General features: G+C 44.3%; 1 long non-coding RNA gene across 1 annotated transcript; it reads left to right on the top strand.

Moving 5' to 3' along the window:
- The first annotated feature begins 2,287 nt into the window (after positions 1–2,287).
- LOC133267019 (uncharacterized) lies at positions 2,288–13,089 on the top strand. The gene is made up of 3 exons (XR_009742606.1): positions 2,288–2,693; positions 9,647–9,916; positions 12,419–13,089. It is a non-coding gene; the product is annotated as an uncharacterized LOC133267019 (long non-coding RNA).
- Positions 13,090–17,667: the final 4,578 nt, after the last annotated feature.

Genomic DNA, 17,667 nt, shown 5'->3' with positions numbered 1-17,667 from the left:
GGTGCACATCCCAGCCCTGAGTCAGAGAGATCTATTTCAGTAGTATGTAAAACCCAAACTGCTTCTCAGAGCTGGGGCATTCTCTTTTGGGGTTTTGCTGCCACTGGGCTCTTCCCAAGACTAATGGCATCATCTTCCCCAGACACTTTGTACCAGCACATCTTGCTCTTGTTACTTCTCTGGCCGTGTTTCAGTGCCCTTGGCCATATTTCTACCTGCTTCTCCAGCTCTGCAGCACAGCTGACTGTGGAGAGAGCTGTTCCTTTCCACACTTTGTTTCCCTGTTATGAAGGAACTTTTCCTGTGCAGTGCTTAGCCCCTGCTGGCCCCTGGTCACCTATATTGGGCCATGGCCTGACTAGTGATTTAACCTTTCGGCAATCACCGTAGGATTTCATTCAGTGGTTTTAACAGCAATCCTGTCCTCCGTTAAAAGGCTATTGTGTTTTAAGAGCAATCTCCATAAAACCCTCCTGGGTTCAGCCTTACTAAGTTCAATGTTTTTTTTCCACTGGGCAAAGCCTACCTCTGGTCTCAGGTGGAGGCTCTTGCCCTCTGTTTTTCCCCTTCTCTATCCTCTGCTGTAGGGCAGCGAGAGAGCCCAGTTTGTGGAGGCACCCAGCAGGGCCCCATCTCCTAGCAGGGGAAAACCCCTTCCCCCCACCAGTGGGCCTCCCTCCCACCCCTATTCCCCACTGCCAATCGCTGTATCCTCCTTAATGGTATTACAGCCATGAAATATGATTTTCTTCCAGTTGGGAATAGGAATTTTGCCATGTTTTGCTGAGCAGCACATTTAATATAAATAATTCCTACTGCTCACAGGCTCCCACTTTCATGTAAAGGTTTATGCTGAGCCCACAGCAAAGAATTTTAGGGAAAGGCTATTCATTAAGACCCTGCCTTACTTGTCTGTCACTTCCAGAGATCCCCTACAGGCAGAAGGGGTCATGTAATGTCTTATTTATATCAAGCCTTCCAGTAATTATTTTTCTCCACAACATTTTAGCACACACCTGTTTTTTTTCCTCATTTCTCTCTTTGTGGTGCTTTTTGATTTTTTTTTTTTCCCCACCCCAAGTTGCTTGTTCTGATGCTAGCAGGAGACATCCAACCTTTTAAAGAAATCATTCATTTTTTTAAAGGTTGAACATGTCATGGTAAGTTGGTGTACCTAATATTAAATCCCAGCTGTTTCTTTCAAAGTTCTTGAGCATTGGATAACTTGCAGAGGCACTCATGAGCTCTGTGACCCTGGCACAGAGGGTGGACGTGGCATGCAAAACCACTGATGGAAACCACTGAGAAGCACACACATGTCCAGAATAAGGACTGAATCCTCTTGTGTAGCTCAGCCTACAGTCGAAAGATCGCATACAGGATGCAGAAATAAGCTATTACTGTTTTGTTGCTACCCATTTGCTCCACAGGAGCTGCTCATAGGAGTTCTTGTCACAAATAAACCATCACAACATGGATCTTCACTGGTAGCCTTAGCACAGGCACCAGCTGCTGTCCCATGACCTAGGCAGCACTGCTATGAGCAGTTAATCGGAGCATCCTAACCAGGTGAAGATAGACTCGAGTATCGGCAATGTGCTCTTTCCATCCTCGATGTAACATCTGTCACTTGAGTTTGTGTGAGCTCCACAGCTGTAAGTACCAATTCCTGCGCCTGGTGCTTCCCAATCCACCTTGTAAACACAGCAAGGGTGGAAACAGAGGAAGAAAACGTTACAGAAAGAGATGGAGTTAAAAAAAGGCAGCAAGGTGACCCACTTTGCACAGGACTGGTCTCTGTGAGTACCAAGGAGCTGGCAGCAGTGGGGAGGCCGTTGGAAACAGTCAAAATGCACCTCCTGCACGCCTGGCACTGCTCTCAGTGGAGCTGCAGAAGAAGTGTTTTCATGTCTCTGAGCTTCCAGCCCAGCCAAGCAGTTTAACAACCCGCCGTGGTTGGCATGAGCAGCCAGTGCTGGCCCTGAAGTGCCACCTCATGGTTTTGAAATGCCACATCCTGAGAGGCCTCTGCTCCGAGCTCAGGGAAAGAACCGAGTACCTCTGTGAGCACGGCAGGTCCGTGTTAGTGGTTTACAGCTGGCCACCAGAGCACAACAGATCAGGACTAACTCAAAGTGCTTTTTTACAAAGCTGCAATATAAAGATTGTAGCAGGCCGGCTTTAGGACTTGGATGGGTGCACAGGTTCAAAAAAGACAAATGGAGAGTCAGGGCAGCAGTGGGTGATGGAGGAAGGTTTAAAGCTCAGCCTACGGAGCCTAAGGAGCAGACGGAATTGAGAAGTGGAATGAGGAGAGCTCTGAAAATACCCGAGAAGAGACAGCTCACAGGATAAGGCATCCTGACAGATATGAAGAGTAATGGGGAAACAGTCTTACAGCAAAAACCAGGGGTGCAAGGGCAGGGAGGAAACTTCATCGCGTGTTTACACAGAAGAGCTGATATGTTACAGACCATGTGCAGACATGATTTTAAGAAGTAGCCAGTGATTCTGGGTGCCACATGGAAGAGCTGACAGCCTGAGACACCTTCAAGTGATTTGACTGTTTCAGTTTTGGAAAATGAGACACCCGTAAGGCCTCTCAGGTTTAATGTGCATAGCCCCCTCTGAATTGCCACAACCAGAGCCAGCCTAATGCTGTTTTCCTGAAAACCTTGGTCCCCATTTATGAAGTAAATGGCCTGAGAGCAAGCGGTGGCTGCAGCTTGTAGTGGTCTGTATCTTCACACAACACCCAGCCAGGCTCCACATGGACCCATGGATGCTGCTCTAGCCTTACTCTCATCCAGGCAACTCTCCAGAGGTGCCAGAGGCAGTGAAGGCCAGGCTTTAGCAATATCCTGTTGCTCTCACAGAGCTATTCCTTGCTCATTCACTTTGAACTTTCCCTTCACAGCCCTGTTAAAAGCACCCTGATTCTTCCATAAACTTTGTCAGCATAGTCCATGCAGCAGCGAATGAACCTGCATGAACCACATCCCGGTGCAGAGACCTCCCCATCTTTCTGCAGCTGCTAACCTTGCACACATGTGTGCTTTCTGTGCTTCACATGGGGGTCAGCAGCCACAGCTCTGCAGGCTTCCATCACAACAAGCCTCCAAAGACTGACCCCACAGAAGCTATGCCACCCCACTGCTAATCTGACCAGGCCTGCAAAGACTGAAAGCTGTACTTTGTTAACATTTAACCTTGCTTAAGCCTTGAGCTTGGGCTACTTTCAGCTGCCCCAGGATGATTGATAAAAGACCCCTCGTGGCATCACTAATTTGGGGGGCAGTGCAAGCTGTATGGGTTCCCATGCACACATATGGAAGAGCTTCGGAGTGTCAGATCCAATACTCAATCTCTGTATCAGCAAAGGTGTAATGAAATTCACGTTATTGCTCCTTGAATAGCTTAGATTTAGGATTGTGTAGAAGAGAGCTCAAGTCTCGGGGCCGCTATTTGGGTAAAAACTTGGGGAAGTAATTCTCCCGCTTGTGCTATTAAGCATGTGGTTTTCTTTATTTTGAGATCTCACTTTGCCTGGTATACATACATCCATATATCTCACAGCGCTTGTATGGAAACCATACACAATAACAAAATAGCCTTATGTACCGTTAAGGCTGGTTTTAAAATTTACAGGGTATAACCCTCTTTTTTTCTTATATTTTTTTTTTACTTTTTTGTTGAAAAGAAAAATTTTAAAACAGTTCCATATAGTTAATGTGGTGTTTGGCCTTCCACTAAAAAGATACTATTAAACCAGTCACAAAAACACTAGCAAGTGAGCAAATGTTTAAACCACAAATCTCCCTAAACTCCTAAGGGAAGGAAGGGGGTGGGGGGCTCTACCAGTTCCAAAATGGCAAGATCATATATCAGAGGTGAATAATAATGTGCAAAAAATATGTTTCAAGGAATAACACAAACTAGGAGGGGTGGGAGAGAAAGCACTTTAAGAGATGAAAAAGCTTAAATCCAGGAAAGATGGAGATTATAGTAGTGTAGGGGTGACCGGTTTGCTAAAGGAGTGTGGGGAGAGATGTAGAGGGGGTGAGGGAGAGAAAGAAAAGAAAGAAAAGCAAAGCAAGAGAGAGAGACAGAAAGAAAGACAGAAAGACAAAGCAAGCAAGCAAGAAAGGAAGAAAGAGAAAGAAAAGTGAAAGAGGGAAAGACAGAAAAGTGAAAAAAAAAGAAAAAAGATAAAGGAAAATAAAAATACAAATAAAATAAAAAAAGATTATGAAAAGAAAGAAGAGGACTGAATGGGAGTGAAGTAGCAGGGTGAAAACCACCCTGGTTGTGGCAATGCAAATGAGGCCTCTCTGAACCAGCATGCACGAAGCACGACTGTATATTCCATACACGAGACAGTTAAAAATTTGAACATAAGGTAGCATTTCCTTTATCATATCCCATAAAAATAGCAATTTGCTAAAGCCCTTGTAGCACAGTATGGAAGGTGGTGTATTTTACTGATAATGTAGAGATGACAGATAGTCCTATACTAGGAGGTTTCAATGGTGTCTTGCTGTATAGCATAATAAATTGTGAGGAGCAGAGACAGAGGACAGTGCAGGCACTGCTCCACCTCCAGTAGCCAAATAATTCAGCTCCAGCTCAGTAATTATGCTGTGTGAAAATATGGGATTAATTAGACTGGTACACTAACACACTGTAGTCTCATTAAAGGCTGAACAGCATTTTCATAGATACTGCCACTTGAACAGGGCTGCTGCTAATGTGAAAAGACAAAGTCTCCTCTTTTCACACTCCTTCCATATTATCTTACTTAAGGCCACTTAAGCAAACTTCCAAAGGCAGCCTGGCAGAAAGCCCTTTCTGGGATTTATTTTGTTATTTTACCTGTGTGCCAGGGAAGCAGGGTGAAAAAACAAGCCAAGGGGAAATGCTAACATTAGCAATAACTTCAAATTCTCCCTTTGCACCAACCAGACTTGCTTCTTTCCTTCCTTCCTTCCTTCCTTCCTTCTTAATTTTTCCCTATCACTCTTTTGGGGAGGGAAGCGTGGGGGATGGGATGTGTGATAAAGGGAAGGGCTGCCTCAGAGAGAATGAAAGGTGTCCCCATTGCAAGCCTCAACTGTTTGATTTCAGTTTAAGAGGTCAGCCTTTCCAAAGGATTTGCTCAGCCTGATGAGGGGTGTAGGAGACCACACCAATGTCACAGCCCAATGGAGGCGTGCTGGAGTAAATAAGACCTGCGTGTTTTGAAATGAGAGGTGATTAGTGAGCCAAAAGACACAATTTATGCTAAATAGTTACTGTTTCACAATCTTTTATCTGCAGAGAAAAACCTCCTCATGGTTACTCCAAGCCACCAAAAAGGTCTCAGTCACCCAGCAAGTTCAAACGTTGCTACACCCACAATTAAATCTCTGTGGCTTCTGACAAACCACATGGAAAAAAATAAAGTATGTAGGACAATGGCCTTGCAGACAATAAAACCACCTCCCTCAGAATCCAGCATCTGGGAGAAAACTGGCTTTGGAAGGGATGTAAGGCTGTAACACAGGCTCCTTTAAACAAGCAGATCTACTCCATCAGCTCCCCTTGCTGCCGACACCTCATGGGTCAACAAAGCCAGTCAATGGGTCTCTGGCAACCCCGCTGCTCTCTGCTCCCTTCTGTGTCACTCTGTGGCTTTGACCCTGCACGGGGATGCTCGCTGAAGCTGGAGGTAGGTGGGAATTGGTGTTGGCATCATCCAGAGGATCCTGATGGGGAACAGGTTTGGTCCTTGTGTTCTTTAATTCTGGGTAAATGGTGGGGATACAGTCTGCTGCGTGGGGAGCATTCTGCCACAGGGGTGTTAATATATAAAGCTTGTCCTTTAAAATTAACAGGCCTCCGTAAAGACCTGCTTCACCCTGCTCTCAGGAGAGCTATTAGAGCAGAGAGAGACTTTGCCACATACGTAGGAAGGAAGAGGCTGGGGGGAGAGGCAGGAGAGGAGCCAGCACATCCCGATGACAGACAATAACAGAGGTATCTGTGCAGAAATACTGTGGGCTTGGAGATGCCTTTGAAATAGGCAACTGTAATATTCAAGTCAGAGAAATAGCTGATGTTGAATAGACTGAAACCTGCTTTGTGACTTAACAAAAGTGGGCAATAGAGAGAGGTTGACATGAAACAAGTCAGTTTGCAGCAGGCTCTAAGGTTAGCATCATTAGCAAAGGGGAAAAATGATTAGCAGTAAAAAGTGAGACATGAAAAAGAGATTTAAAAGGAGAGCTAGAGGGAGCTAGGGGATGGGGGGTGCTTTATTTGTACCTGAGGAAAATGAAAGAGATTCCTTCCAGACACATTTGAATACTCTCTGCTGCCTTCACACACAGGAGTTTTATGAATATTTACTTTTCACATGGTTTGGGGAGGGATAAATTCTTTGGCACTGGTACTGAAATCTGAAAGCAGTTTCTCCTGTCCATTTGCAAATTGCTCATATGAAATCAAAGGCCAAGAGCATCCCAAATAATATCCCTCCTGCAGGTAAATGCTTTTTCATTCATCTGTTGAAATGTAGGTGATCGACCTTCAGGGTTGTTGGACCCTGTTGGCCTGAGGTAAGTTTGTCAGATCCAGCTTTAGCTTGGTTGGTGTGGAAACACTCAGTAGGGCTTTAGCTCTCAAGTGACAATGCCACTTTTAATAAATACTATTTAGGCTCTTAAGTCTTGTAAGCTCTTTTGAAACCGTTACGTCCTGACTCACTGCACAGAATACTTTAGGGTCTTCATCCTGAGATGGGGACAGCATGCAGCCATCAAGGTCTTTACATTCAGTCAGTGTTAGTAGTGTTATCCTGAAGACACGAGAGGAGTTTCTGGTGTCAGGAGGCTTTTGAAATACATCTTCCATACCATGAGGGTACTCACATTACACCACCTTCACTGAGGCTGGTATAAAGGAGCAGAGAGACCGTGGAGGGGCTTGTGTCGCACAGCCACCTGTGTGCTGCTGCTCTATGCGTGTGCTCATGCACTGTCACTGAGACAGTGGTGTGTCTCGGTGGCATGTCAGGAGTCCTAATTCACCACACCAGCATGAGCCTTTGGAGACTGCAGGTAAAATACTAATGGAAGGAAATATGGAAATATAATTCTGACACACCAGCGAAAGAAAATGAGCACTGATTATGAGAGCTGTCAGCTTCATCCTTCTCTCATCTTGTTGTGTCTATGGGAATAGAGAAATCAAATTAAAAATGCCTGAGTTCATTCAGGAACCCAAAGGGGAACATATTGATCTGCAGATAAGGTCAAATACATGCCCTCCAGTTTATGAGTAGGGGGGAACTTCAGATGTGTGTGAAAGAGGGAATGAGTGACTCCAAGGCTGGCCAAAAGAGGACCCTCTCTGATGGTCCTTCTCATGAGAAATACCTTTCAAAAGTTGGATAACAAAACCCAGCTGCCTGAACATCTATAGACAGCACTTGAAAAGCAGTATCCTTCAAACTGCCTCTTACAAGTGGAGATGGGAGGAAATAAAAGTGACAAGGATGTTAGCTGACCACAGCCCAGCAGGGCCTTGCAGTGTTCCCTGCTCCCTGGGAAAGGGCCACTGGTGGATCTGAGCTCCCATCTGCGGAGAGCAAAGCGGGAGCTGCTTGCCACTTAAGCCGTAAGGAGTTTAGTCAGCAGAGTCAAGAATATCAGTTACCTGAATGTTAAAATTTTCCCTGACTTCTTCATCAAACTTCTTCATCTCCTGAGAGTGTTCAGACAAAAAAGTTACTAAAATATCATTTTTCCTCTGTGTCCTTTGTTATGTTTGCATTTCATCTCAAGGCCCATAGCGGCTACTTAGAGGGAAGAAATAGACTTTTCACTGGAATAATGACAATTTGGAGGCCATCGTTTTGCTCTATTGCGGTTCTATGCCTTTTTTCTGATATACATGAATTCAAAGGCTGGTGCTTAGATCTCAGACAGGATAAAGCCAATGTTTGCTTCAGAAGGATATTCTTTGGGAAGAGTACATTTTTCGCAATTGTGGAATGACATATTGCTCTGGGGTTATAAAGCAAATTTTATATTTAAAAAGCTATCTCCAAGACATGCGCTCCTTTAGCTCAGCTCAGCTAAGCAAAATACAGAGAGAGAGAGAGAGAACAGGAGAGAAAATGAATTAGCTTGAACTTTTGCTGAGATAAATATGGCCTGATCTTTTAAGTTCGGTTCATGTAAGCGATCGCACTGAAATCAGTGGGGTTTCACCCACGTACTTGGAAGCAGACGTTGGCCCCATATGGCTTAGCAATAAAAAAACATTTTCAAAACATCAACTAAACTTTTCTGTAGTTAGAGACAGGACGCAGTGAAATACCTGCCTCACCCGACTCTCCACAGCTCCCTCTGCGTTTTGTGGCTGCGTCAGGACCAGGTGCCCTATGCACCTTGTCCCTCTTCCTGGCCACACCAAACCCTGCCATTCACTGGTGCTTTTGGTGGGCCTGCAGGAGCCCCTGGAGTGATGGTGGCAGTGCACACCAGGCTGAAGGTAAAGCGGGTCACCAGAGCACTCACCCAATCGGCAATGGGAGACCATCACGTGAGGGAAGTGCCTCCACTCGTTGCACTGGTCCAGAAATGGCAATGTTGACTTAATGCATACAAAGCAGCAAGGGACAAACTGGTCCCTCATCTGCCTGAAATCATGTTGAACTGAGAGGAAGGGAAAGAGTGTGAGCGAGGGTGTGCACACCCGTCTGGGCATGCAGGGTGGGAGAGTGCCTCCCTCTGCTCCTGCCCCCATTTCTTTGCAGGGGCTCCAGATCATCTGCTGTTCACAGGCATTGAAAAACTAGTGGGAAAACCGACGCCTGGTTGTGACTAGAAGCTAATGTAGTCTACATGCAGCAGACATCTAATATGATGTTATTTATTCCCATAGATCTGTTTATTTTGTTTTCAATTTACCAAACCCTGTGACACATTCCCAAAGGTGCCTTGTTGTACAATACGTTGCACACAGTAAGATATTCAGCCTAATTCACTCTTTGTTTTGTTTCAGTTCAGCTGCATGAGGGCACAAATGCGTCTGTGTTATATCTTCTCCTGTGACTGATGTTGCAGACTATTGCCATAGGGTTTTGTGAAATGGGATCTTAGTTAATCTAGGGCATTGTCTTTGTAGTGCTGAATTCTTATTTGCAAACATAATGTTCTGGCATTGATGCAACAGGGGAACATTAGTGATTTTTTTTTTGTTTGTTTAGAATAGACTGTATGTATGTGTTTTTAATAAACTTCTATTCTAAAGCTTTTTCTCCCCATTCTGCTTTTGATCTGAGGCATTTATAACACATTGCATCATGTCACATTCATGTCTTTAGCTAGTCAAGCCAAATATTCATAAAACCCATGTGCCAAACAGAAAATGTACAATGCTAAGGAAAAAACTACCTGATATTTTCTATTTCTATATTGTTTGCCTTCTGCAGGAATTCAAGCCTTTAAACAGACAGACACACACATACAGAAAAGAGTTTGAAAGTATTGTCTGTCCATAGCCTGTTCTCAACATGGAAGGATGGTATCACTTAGAAATCGATGGCTTTTCTTTGCACTTCGTTGAAAGCTCTCCTGTTTTCATTTTTCTTTTATTCCAGGAACATGTTGTTATTTTGTGTCCTGAGGACCTGGTCTGAGGAGCTGATGCAGAATCAGGAATTCCAAATCGGATGACATTATAAAGGTGTGCTGCAGACAAATTTCGATGTAAACAGGATCTAGAAGAGATTTGATGAGATTGTGAAAAAATGAAGATGGGATGTAGATTCATTAATAAAACGGCCTGTGGCTAGTGAATGTAGAGCCTGATTGACCACAATTACTGCAGTTCGTAACTGGAAAACCAGATGTCGGAGGACATGCACAAGGTAAAGCTGGTCTGACATCAGAACTGAGCCTCATGTATTTATTGGGTGGCAAGTACAGAAACCCAGCTCTGGTTTGTGATGGGTATGTTTCTGTAACAGCATTTAAAGTGGATTAATTTTCACTTCAGCAAGCTTTCAGCCTGATTATCAAAAGGGCTTTCTTAGGAACCTGCTTGGACGATGAAGAAAACAGATCTCCCACACGTGCCTCCCAGTGCGCACACATTGGTGTCTGGCACAACAGAACTGGGCCCTTCACTTTGAATTAACACCAGCAGTACACCGCGCAAGCAGATGACTCCCCATCACCAGCTATTACTGCTCTGAGCTGTGCTCATCCCCTTTGCAGTGCAGGCAAAACAGGCCCCATGAGCTGCCACTTGCCCGATGGGTCAGCTCTCTGCTGCATGGTTGGGTGCCTGCATTTGGTGAACAACCAGGGCTGGCAGGTCAATCAAGGATCCCCCGGCAGGAACACTCAAAGCCTAGCTGTCCCTTTTATGCGGGCTCCTCTACACCCAGTAGAGACAACCCATGCAGTATCGTTGCCTGTATGTTTAATATCCACATGAGCTCCTTGCTTCATATACAGAAATGGAAATTGGCTATTGCATATCATGAGCAGAAATCCCCACAGCCAACAGGAACAGTCAGGAGGCAGGCGAAAAGATGGGGCACAGCAGAGCAGACAAAGAAATCCTCTTTTCAGTCCAGTGTCCACATCAGCCCCTGGAATCTGGCTTGTGGGTATGCTGAGCACACTCACAGTGGAAGACACCAAAGACCGTGATGAAGCATTAAAAGGGCAGTATGACGCTCACATACCAGGAATATCTCCCCATTTGCCAAAGTCTAAGAGCTTTGGAAAGATAATGCTCAGAGGAGTTCCCCCAAGTGGTTGGAGAACTTTCTCTATACTCTGTAGCTGCCCATCTGTGAAAGAGGAAAAATATTTCCTCATGATACATTAGCAGGCCCAAAGGGGGACAAAGCTGTGATGGGTTGGGAAGCACTCAGTTACCTGAGTGACAAGTAGTAGAAGAAATGTCTAGAAAATGGGCAGGCTTCTGGGGCAGGCTTTCAACAGCACACAATAAACCAGGCATGGGGCCACCCACTAAACCACCAAGACACATTACTGACAAGCTGTGTATTGAGTGAGATCCAGCACACCTCCCGTGGCATGGCAGAGTGCAGGGAAGGACACTGGGGTGCAGCCAGACACCCACACTACAGCTAAACCATGGCTGTGCTGCTCGGGCAGGAGCTGCACTTGTGCTGCTGAGGTGTCAAGTGGGGCCTAGAGGCTCTCCCAGGTCACTCAGAATTTCTCCCTTGGATCCAAACTCCCAGTTACTGCAGTGACATGTAGCTCCTGAAAATTCCTGCTTCCATTTGCTCTGAAATGCTCGCAGTACCTGCTGTCCCTGAATTTATCATCATAGCTCGCATATGGATTTAAGACAGGAGCCTGAGCAGAAACACCCCAGACAGCGCCTAGCTGCTCTGAGCCAAAGCAAGGCATCCATCCTGGTGTATTGGATGTATCCCTCTAGGTTTACTTTCACCTGTGTTCCACACCAGACTGCTGCCAGCCAACAGTGCCATCGCCTTCTGTTCAATGTGCCACAGCAGCCTCAGCCCCTCTGCTGCCTTGGCAAGAGCAGGCAGTGGGCTTGGGACATACACATCTCTATCTGGGTCCTCAGATGCAAACACAACCCCAGGCTTCCTTTTGCTGACTTCTTCTTAACCTTGAATTAAAGAGTAAATCAGTTGAATGATCTGTTCTGCAAATTCATAGGCAAGGCTTACAGACTGCGAGCAAAATGAGGAGAAGAAAGAGCAAGGCCGAGAGGATGGCCAGATGTCCCTAGCAAGGGAAAAATCCTCCTGGAGCTGGGCATCTGGATTTCACAGTCACCAAACACCAGCAGTCACCACCATATGCTGAGCAGAAAACACAAACCTGTTCTACACCCCCAGTGACAGAGGAACACATTGGCAGATTGAAGAAGCTTAGCAGGATTTGATTTGGGAGAAAGTCATGAAACTCCCTTGGCATAAGACATCCACTAGCAAAGACCTCACCTGCAGCAGAAACAAGTCCTTTCCTTCCCCTGGTGGCCCTCTGTCCTACCTAGATGAGACATGTGCCTCCTCTAGAGGGAATCTGGAGGTATCAGAAGCCCATTTCTGACCTGGGGCTACCTGCAGTGCTGCACTTGTTATGGGCATTCAAACCAGCCGCTGTCCTGCATCAGGGACAAGCACACCAGGGTCGGCTGAATGCAGCTGCCAAATTGCCTGTCTGTGCCCTATGATTTGGTGGAGAGGGATGGGAGAAGGGAAAGACAAAAGGAGCTGGATTTGGGTTGTGCTGGAAAGGCAGGTTTTGTCTTCATGTGTTGTCTGCTCTCAGCTCTTGTGTGTGTGGCTTTGTTATGTGTGAGCAACCATCGCTTTCAGTTCCTGGTAACTCAGTCCTATTTCTGTTTTCAGGAGCTCCTTATCAAGCTCAGTTCCTAGCCACCTGTCAAAGGCTCTGCCTCCTACCCTTGGATTTGCTCAATCTTTTCTTCTCCTTTGATAGGATGTCCCCTGGTGACACTTAACTTACCCAACCGGTCCTCCCAGGGAGCTGGATGACTTTCAAAACCTTTCTGTTGATCACTTCACAGAACTTGAAGCTCATGGCTACTTGCATAACAAGGGATGCAATCTAGTGGAGGTAACAAACCCCTTCCTCTGTCCCCACCATATCCAGGTGGGTCACTCCCAAACATGACAAACTGGTGACAGCTGTGTGCAGGACCTCCCAGAAGTTGAACCAGCTGCAATAAGGAATGAAGATTCAAAGCAGGAAGAGTGAACAGAGGTTGGAGGAATGTGGTAGAAAAGCCACCCCAGAATTAAGCTATTGCTGCCCAGGTGTTTGCTATTCTTACTAATCAAAATCACCCAGAACCCGATGGTTCTCTGCTAATGATGACCTCCAGGACAGGGCTATGTGTTAAAACTGATCATTCTAAGTAGCCTTGATAAATGTATTGCTGCTAGAGGACAGGAATATGTCTTAGACAAGGCCAGATGTCCTGTTACATTGCAGGACATAATCTTAGCTTGTGTAGTGGCCATCTATCACATTTTGATTGCACAAAACATGCTGGACCTACCTGGATCCTCCAACACTGATCCCAAATCCTTGACCGTTGTTTAAGAACAACCTAATAGAAAAAGGGCAAAGCTGCTTTTGTATAAATAGCGTTTTTGGAGGCCACTGGTATATTCTCTTCCCAATCAAAAATTACTTTCTGATAATGGTGAAAATCCCATCATATTCTACCATTTTCAAAAATAAAAGTTTTATTCACTGTGCTCGGTTTTGTTTGTTTGTCTGTTTGTTTTTCCAGTTAAAGAAAAGCCTGGCCTCCTTTGTTGGTCATATTAAATACCTTATTTAAATAGCTGAAACCAAGTAACCCTTTAAGGAAGTACCTGGCAGAGACAGCCACGTGCGAAATTAGTTAGTCTCTAACCAAGGGCTCTCTATTAGCTTTATTTAATACGTATAAAGGACTCTGTGTTGCTGTCCCTATTACAGACCCAAGGCAGCAGATTTCACACTGAACTGCATTTGGTCTTGCATGCCTATTTCCCCCATAGCTTTACTTACCATGCTTACAAAGCCTAAACAGACAGGCATGTGCTTATATATTTTGAAGAGCACATTTCCTCATACCATACAAGAGATTTCTTTGAATACCCTTTCATCATTTGCAACAGCGCCCTTGGAAGTTTTAGCAATATTTGTTTCAGATAAGTTTATTTTTGTATGATTGATTGAAATCTCAAGCTGCAATTAAGAAAATTGCAGGGGGAACCATTAAAGGGATAGCGTCATTTTCTCCCCTTTCCACTAAAATGTCAGGTTTCAATGTCACCGCAAGATAACCCAATCGCGTGCTTGTACACCGCTCTCCCAGGCTGGAGTAAGAGTAAAACCGTCTGGAGTACTAATTACAAATGACTAGAAATAATGACACTCAGCAGAAGGAAAATGAAAGGCCCCGGTCCTTATTACTTAACCGCCGAGGTGTGTGTGCGCGGTAATGCGGATTATGGTGAAGCAGTCTATTTAGTAAATACACAAACATCCATCCCCACTTGTAGATTAGCCTCAGTCCCTCCCCCATCTCCCTCTCTCTCTCTGCCCTTTCTTTCTCTCCAATTATAAACCAGCACCAGGTTTTCTCATCAGCCATCTCCATGTCTCCAAATGGCTTTTCAGTGTCAGGCCTATCAGGAAATTAACTCATCATGCAGTGACAGCTGCTAATTTTTTCCCCTTACATGTCAGATGGATCGCCTGCTGAAGCTAATAATGAATCACCAATCCCTGATTAGAAGGTGCTTCCGAAACATATAACTGCCATCTGAGCTAACTTTTTTCTTCATATAAAATGATATCACCCTAGAGGAGCAGAAAACGAATTGTATTCTTCAACAAGATGGAACTGGGGTAGGCTGTTTAAGTGAGCCGTGTGCTATCTTAAATTATGGGCTAATATTGCGCAGTAAAATAAGTGAAAACTCACAGCTCTCTTTTATTTTGCCAAATGAATGACCTTTTTCTGTTACTTAATACTCTCACTAGAACTAAGTTTGTTTCAAATTTCAGGAGTGGTTTTGTCTTCATCCTTTTCATTCTGTTTACAGCTGTTGTGCTCAGGAAATCTACTGAGCAGGGAAAGTTGGAAAAAAGCCATGTAAGCTGCTTTCTGAGGCCTGCATCTACCACCAGGCCAGCTCCTTGTGCTGGTCTGCCAATAACTCCAACCCCATCTCTCAATCCCAGTGATTTTCTGAAGGGAACTCACCGGCATTTTAAGCACAGGTCCAGTTCAGGGGTAGACACAACTTTGAGACGCAGAGATTCCTACAGTGATTATACAAGCTGAATCTACTGTTCGCAAAGATCAGAAACACATTTCTTCCAGGACTCCCAGCTAACATTTCTGGTATTAAAGCAGCATTTATAAATGACAGCAGTGCCTGCAGTAGTATGCACAATCCACATGTGCATACCTTAGCGCATCAACTATTTGCTCTGGCTCATCTCGCTTCCATAGCGAAGTAGAGCTGGTAGTCAGGCAGAATGGTATGTAGCTGTGGGCACTTTTGAGTCGTGTTGGGGTTTGGGTTCTTTTTGTTTTGTTTTTGTTATAGGAAATATTTCTCTAAACATAGTTTCCAGCTATCTTCTATCTCCCTTTTCTCCCCAAATACTGAGCCTGAATCCAGAGGCTAGGAGACACTGCCTCAGGAGGTGTATATCTGATTCTTACGAAACGAAGGGTGAAACTCTTGCCAGAAACATCTCTTCTTCCTCTGGCTTTGTTTTCATTTAGGTTTTGGGTTTTTTTTGGTTCATTTTCGGTGGTTGTTGATTTTTGTGTTGTTTGTTGAGATTTTTCCCTACACACTGGTTCAGTGCTTCCCAAACACTTTTTTACCTGTTTGGCATTGTCATGGTATGATCCAACTTTGCTAATGCTAATCCAGAATGGATAACAAAGAGGAAATTAAGACAATGGCTCTGGCAGTCAGAACATCAGAAGGCAACTAGCTGACACAGGGGACATTGCACTCTCAACAACCGCTGCCATTACAGTGTAGCCCTTGATTTTTCTGGGAGACAGGCAAACAAAGGTGTTCGAACCAAACAATAAAACACACTTTTAGGAGTGAATGGCTGCCTGGGCTAAAAGCCTTCCTTGGTGCACAAGTTCTTAAACTATGCTCTGATGGTGGACGCTACCCATGGCAAAGGGCTCCTGTCGCCCCTGAGATGCCGTGTGTGCCTCACCAGCACTGCAAACGGCCATCCTGGGGGTGCAGGTCTTTTTCAGGTGCTGCTGTGCCCTCTCCCAGGGCAGAGGGCAAGGTAATGCTTGGCCGATTCACAGGGTGATCCAGCTAATCTCCTCCCAGTTTACAGGATGGCACAGTGCCAGGAGCTCAGGCATGAGAGGGAGACAAATGCCAGAGTTGAGTTTCCTAAGCCCTGGGAGAGATCTGCTGCAGGCTCAACTTTTGGTGTATGGCAGAGAGTGTTTTAGCATGGGGTTGAGATAGCGTATCTGCACGAGAATGAATGTCACCCTTGGCTTCTGATGCTACATTTGTAGGGCATGAATAAGTTAACTTGAAAGCTCATATTAAAAAGAAAGGAAAAAGAGGAAAAAAGACTTAGAAAAATATTAGCTCTCCTGATCAGGCTGCACTCAGAGAGAAGTATCGTTAACCTGAGCTTCCAGGTAATTACAGCACACAGCAGGTTAGTGAATCCTTTCCAATGCTCCCAAGCACAGGAACACCTACCACTGTATTTTATTTTTTTTTATGCAAAGGTCTGCTCTTTTCATTGTGCATACAATGTGATTGCTGGTTTGACACTGCAGGCTACACTGGTTTTATGAAGGATTAAATGCCACCTGAGACATATTTATCCTAAATAAATCACAAATGGTAAACTGCAGCATGTCAGTGTCAACACCCTGTACTGCAGCAGAAAGGTTAGCCATACAGGGCTAAGCACAGCGAAGAATTAGCATCCAAGCTGCAAGACCACAGGGCTACAGTTAACAGGAGAAATGATCAAGAAGAAATATTTCCACTGAAAAACATTCAGTTTTTTGAACATCTGTGAGAGTCTTGCAGAGGGCCATCATTTTGTAAAGGTCACCTTTTTCCTGATAACAAACGGGAGTTGATCCTGTCACAGTTTGCTGAAGACAGTATTTAAGAGTAAGTGAACAGCCTGTCACTTTTAAGAAAGACGAGCAAGTCAAACTCGGCTAATTATGAATCTCGATGTCTAACTTGAAATTTACTTTTTGGGGGTTTGACAAAGACACAACCTTAATTCCTGGAAAATAATGAAACTTAAAAAATAATAATAAAAAGATGAAAAGACAGCAGGATCCTACAGCCCCAGAATGAAGCACCTTTTCTCAGCAGCTCTATTAGAAAATGCATTTTAAAACGGTTGCTTCAGGAAGGAACTATTGTTTTACCTCACCCCAACTTTCTTACAGTTGATAATTTTAAGATATTAAACATGATAGGAAACCCAGTTATCTCTAGAGTCAGCATGGCTTATACCCTAAACACTTACACAATTATGTTAAGCATGCATGAGGCACACTTCAGAAATTAGATTCTTTTATCTTTATCTATCTAGCAAGCTAGAGAAAGGAAAAGAGAAAATGCACAGACATAACAGATAGCATTCGTTTGCTCCTGCTGAATGCCAGTTCTGTTTATTGCTTAATATTAAAAATCATGATGCTTCATTTTAATGTTAACATTTTATTTGAAAGACAAAGAAAAAAAATAAATCCCCAAACCTTGCCAGTTTATAGTTTACATTTTTTTTTTTAAAGAAACAAAAGCAGTTGAATCATGAAACAAATCTTTTCAACGTGAAGTTGCATTGAACGATTGCAGTATATCCACAAGTAAATAACTGACAGTCTGGACTAAGCAAGAAATACAAGGTCACCTTTTTTTTTTTTCTACTTGTTAATGTCAATGTCAGAATTTTCTTTAGAAAACCCCATAACATTTCAGAAGTCGCTCATAAAATGACTGCAAAATGGTATTTATATGAAGCACTACTTATAAGAAAAGCAAAACACTGACAGTGACAATATTTTTCTCCAGAAAATGAACATTTCTTACGTAGG

The sequence above is a fragment of the Pezoporus flaviventris genome, unplaced genomic scaffold, assembly GCF_033815535.1.
Source record: "Pezoporus flaviventris isolate CSIRO_AGI_PZ_B2104156 unplaced genomic scaffold, CSIRO_AGI_Pfla_v1 ptg000007l, whole genome shotgun sequence".
Taxonomy (NCBI): Eukaryota; Metazoa; Chordata; class Aves; order Psittaciformes; family Psittacidae; genus Pezoporus; species Pezoporus flaviventris.
The sequence above is the reverse complement of the archived record's forward strand: the minus strand, read 5'-3'. Positions and strand labels throughout refer to the sequence as shown.